Source organism: Lathamus discolor, chromosome 1, assembly GCF_037157495.1.
Source record: "Lathamus discolor isolate bLatDis1 chromosome 1, bLatDis1.hap1, whole genome shotgun sequence".
Taxonomy (NCBI): domain Eukaryota; kingdom Metazoa; phylum Chordata; class Aves; order Psittaciformes; family Psittacidae; genus Lathamus; species Lathamus discolor.
Window position 1 is genome coordinate 96,383,212 of NC_088884.1, and position 5,432 is coordinate 96,388,643.

The following is a 5,432-nucleotide window of genomic DNA, read 5'->3' on the forward strand; positions in this document are numbered from 1 at the left end:
ACACAAGTTTACCAAACTTCCATTAATTTAAATACTTTTCTTTTATGCCCAAGTATTGAGAGATACAGTTTTGGTCAACTGTGATAAGACTAGTGATCTTAAGTTTGTTTGCTTCATGTTTTTTACTTTTTCTCTTCCTTTTAAAGAGAGCTACAAGATCTATAATTTTACTGTTATGGTATTGTTCTGCCTTTAATGTTACTTTAAGTTCCTGTAAGCACATTCCCCATTCACTCTTTGATCGACTTTCAATTGCAGATTTTGCTCTTCTCTTAGCACATAGTTGTACTATCTGGTATTTCCCCTGGCCATCTTACCTTTGACTATAAGCAATGTCTTTACCTCTGTTTTCAATACAATAATGTATTTATTTTGTTTTAGGACCATATCTGACATTAATCTCTGAGTTATTCATAGACTCACAGAATGGTTTGGGTTGGAAAGGACCTTTAAAGATCGTTTAGTTTCAACACCCTGCCATGGGCAGGGACAACTTCCACTAGATTATGTTGCTCAAAGCCCTGTCCAACCTGGCTCAATTAATTCATAGTGAATCAATTTGCTCTTGGTGAACGCTATCCATTATATTTGGATTGCTTTCAGTTTTACTCTGTAGGGTTCCACATAACTCCAGTACCCTCCTAGGGTAAGTTCTGACACTTCTTCAGCAGTTCCTTCCCTGCTTAGACAGATGAAGGAAGCAGAAGCACTCTTTCAGCATTTCTTTTTTGTCAAATTATGATATCTGCAGAGAAACTAAGGAGGGGTGAGGAACAATGGTGAGGCTGTGTGAAATAGTGATCTACTGTCATCACTGTGCTTGCTAGTTGCTACTTACTGATATTAAATTAGATGGATAGCACTTAAAGAAAATAGTTCATTCTCTACTTATAGCAAGGAATTATTAAAGTAACAGCAAGATAATCTGAGAAAAACCTGTCAACGTGTGCAAACTGTCTGCAAGCGAATCTCTAAAAGGTGCTATTTAAAGTCCTCAGTAACAGACTAACAATTTAAACAACTAGTTGGCATGGGGAAATTATGTAGAATCTATGCAAATCTCAATATCCTACAGAAGTCTCTCAAATATGTGACCAAAAAGAAGGACTTTTCAGTCTCTGTGAGGGTCAAAAAATACAGATAATTTTGGAGGGTCATGTATGATAATAAATTCTAATATTGAAGTTGTAGAATTAATTATTTGGAGACTATATTCCAATGGTATTCTCCTTTATTAATTCTACTAGCTTTCCTTTTTTCTGTGTTTTATGTAATTTACCTGCTCCCTGAAATGTAAATCCCTAAGAAGGGGAATACTTTGTTCACATCTTGGACCACTGCAACTGAAGTTACTGATGTTATACAACTGTCTTGCTGTAACAATAACTCCATGTTAAAGCAAATGAGGTGACCTCATTAGTATGAAAACTTCTGTTCCTCAGTGCAAACGCAAGAGGATTCCTGACAGTTGCGTATTTTCTTGCATAGGGTAACTTCGGAGTGATCATTGTTTGATTTTATTTGGGGTTCAGTAAGGAAAAACAAAACCATAGCTACAATGAATAAGGGTGGTGTTAATAAAGATATAGGCATGCTGATCTATACTAAGTATGTGCAAGCTGAAAACCAATGTAAGATAAATTGTAAAAGAGATGCAAACCAAAAAGTATTTGCATGTTCTGCATTACCCTACTTCTCAACTAGCAAGGAAAAGCAGGTCAAACTTTATCTAAACTGATGCAATTTTACAAATCCTTCTGCCAGCTCAAATCGCTTCAAGCTTCCTTAACACTAGACAAAGCTGGTTTTAAATTTTCTGTTTCCTTACCAGACTGGGAGCCCTGATGGCCTTAAAGGTGTAATATCATCTTCTGGTTGACAGAGCCTGATCTGATCCCAGATATCCCATGACTCTCACTTTTCTGCTATTAAGTTCACATAGTTTCTACTGCAACTTTACTTGCTTTCCCTTTAAATCCAGCCAGCTGTCTGTCAATCTCAAATTTTAACATGTCTCTGTCTTTCTCATATTTGGTACATGCTACAAAACTGGCTTTCCATAAAGCTGCCAAGAGTTCTGGTTCTGGGAGATCTGAAGAACACAATAAATAATAGCAATGTATATGTGTTATTCAAGCATAACTTACTTTTTTTGGTTGCTGCTCGCTGTCACGTCAAAAAGAATAAAATCTAAAGTGCATAGAGTAACACTGCTGCAATTAGATGTTGTTAAAATATTAATAAAAAGTACTTAAAAATGGGTTGTATAGACACTTTTAAAAAGATGTTTGGTATGTAATTCAAATTTCTAGGGACCTTAAGAAATTTGGGAATCTTAAAGTAAGACTTACCAAGTATATGTTAGGATTGTCTTTTCAACCATACTTGAAAAGCATCAGTCAGAATACCACATCTTAAAAGAGTATTATCTGCATTTCAAGAACAATATACCTAAGTACATGGCCCACAGATGATCAAGTTATTTATATAAGGGACCTAACAGTGCAGGTTTGAGCAAATTTTGTGTTGTAAGTGTAAAAATGCTAACTGATGCAGCACTTTAACCTGTCTTGAAAGGACTACTACTTAGCAAGCATTTCTGAAGAGCTTTTTTTCTTTTCCCTTATCCCCATACAGCTACACCCCCTGCCCCTCATCTCCTGTCTTTCAAAACTGAGTCATGGAATAGCTGCAAGGATGGTGGAGCTCTTCTAATTGAAGAAATTGATTTGGGTAAACACATTCAATTTGCTGATGGACGAGACATAGGTCGGGGAGGTATCTCCTAGGTAGACATGCCTCACTTTGGGTTTCTGTGTGTGTGAGTGAGATGACTGGCGTATAGCAGCAGCTTCAAGCAAAGACCAGACTGGCAAACCATCTGAGGGGCAAGGGAGAGTTTTGTCCCATATATAGGGAAAATTTAGAAACTACGTCTTCTCTTCCCTTGCCGGTGTGTCCCTTATGTCACGATAACAAAGGGGGACACTAGAGAGATCCTCAAGATAGGAAAACCCACAGGTATCTTCTCAGGGATTGTGTCTTTCCACTAAATAATAGCTATCCTTGGATTTCTGTTTGCTAATTAAATTTGCAGGCATCTTTCATTTATCTCACGTTTTGAACTCTCCATCACCCTTTCACCTAGCATCACAGCCAGTGACCTGGGAAAAGGTAAAATATAAAATTGGCTAATATTGAAAGACTGGGCTTGTTACTGATGTGATCTTATCAGGCAGCATTGACTGATCACTTAGAAAACAAAATTACTGGCAGCTTCTGCACACTTAACATATTTCTATGTGGGCAGACATTGCAGCGCTGGAAAACCCAGGCTATATTTGAAAAGGGTGGTTCAGAAAACTTACAGCAGCATTTTATCCAAGCAAATTAGTCCTTCGCGTACCTATGAGACAAGGACTGACAGTTTTGCTCTTGACCACTCACAAAGACATTGCTGCAGCATAAAGAATTGGGCATACATCTTTCTTTTAAGTATCTTGCATTGAAGTTTGGGTTTACCTGTTGACATTGTGCTCAGACTATCACTAGTCAGAATATTCAGTGCTGTAACACAGTAACACATTTTGGTTTGTTTTGCTATAAAAAGATAACGTGTTATATAATCGTATAATAAGCCAGGTTATTTTGGAGAAATAGTGTTACATTTTTCCTCTTAAAAACTTCTTAAGGTTTTTTTGGGGTTTTTTGGCCTTTATATTTTAACCTCTTTAGCATGTGGCAAAGCTATTACTCTGCAGTAAAGGAAAAATCCCTAGATTGCTTCAAGTCAGTAGGTAACGTGCATTGTTTTGGTAGATGTCCAGCTTTGTGTCTTCAGCAAAAGATAAACATCATTACCCTTCAGCCTATCTTCTGAAGCCAGCATTAACAAATCCGCTCCCATCCTCAGTGTTTAAGTATATTCTGCCTTCAAAGTAGAGGGCAGAAAAAGGTGTAGGGTGTCAGACCGCTGGTAACTGCAGTTATGAATTCTGAAGCATCTTTCCAAGTGTTTACACAGGAATATAAAGCAGCATAAATTGGTTATAGCCAGGCTAAATCTGTACCTCATTTGACAAAAGTAGCATATTATATAGTACTCTGTTGTGGGTGATGGTAGTACTTTATGATTTATTGTGGGGTGGGGTGCACTGAGGGGGAGGCAGGAGTTTTTCTGCCCCCTCAGAAGTTGAGGGCTGTCAAGGAACATGTTCTCCATTGGCAATATGGAAAGCTCTGGAGAATGCACATCCCGACATGAAATATCAAAAGCCTGCATGCTGTTCTCTGAACCTGACTTCAGAAGACAGCTGGGAAAGCACTTTTTTGCACGTTAGATTTACCCAGTCAGAAAGTATTTGCCACTATTGCAGCACAGTACAGGAAAAGGACCTTATTAATTCAGGCATCTAAGAAGCATTTAAAGAGAGGTAGACTCTAATATGTATGTGATATAATGACCACTTGCACTGTTCCTGAAGTGTTACCCTTGAGCAACAGAAATTAAAATTCATAAATGCGGAAGAAAGTGTGCCACAATGGATATCAGATATTTGAAGTGTGGTGGGATAGCGAGACCAGTTTGGAAAAAGACTCCTATTTCATGATATTTCTGCCTTCATAATTCACTTACATCTTTAATGAGGGCTCATGAATGAATGCAGAAATAGGTTTTGAGACAGACAGACTGTCATTCTCCCTCCACTTCAGTCTCAGAAACTGCAAACTATCTGAGCTGGACTGCTTTTTACTTCAAGAGGAAGAAATTGAAAGGGTTCTGATCAAGCAGAAGAATAAGGAGAGTGTTTGAAGGGGGAAACACCTGAATCCTCTAAGGACCACTTACTGCCAACATGAATCTAAGAAAGTTTCTTATGTTTAGAGCAGGCTGGTAATATATTGTAGTTCCATAATGCTCAAATAAATAGGAAAGGAGTTGATTGCACAATTTTTGCTTCTCTATTAGCTTAAAACAGAACATCTTCAAACAAAGTGTGTGTTTGCTGAACCACTTATTTCTAGACATCATATATTTCAATTTCAGACAGCACCAGAGGGGGACAGATATGTACCCTATAGCTAAACTGGCAAGTTTTAATCATCCCTGTAGCTATATAATGGTTTACTGATAATATCTGTAGTCAGGATTATGAAGCAACAGCTGTTGCAGCTGCTTCTTAATATTAGCAGCAGCAGAAAGTTTGTGGCAGGTGGGATGGGTGGCTGAACCCTTGGCTCCAGCATAATAGGTAAGATAAAGAAATTTCCTTAGTTGTCTATTGTGTTACACTGCTTGGATCCTGCTCTCTGTGTGTATTCTTGAATCTAAGATGGGTCCTTTGTGCCTCACAGGCAAGTAAATCTAAGACTGAGTGTGAAGCACCGGCTATGCACCACATAGCAGAGTGGCTGCCATGGTCCTCATGGTG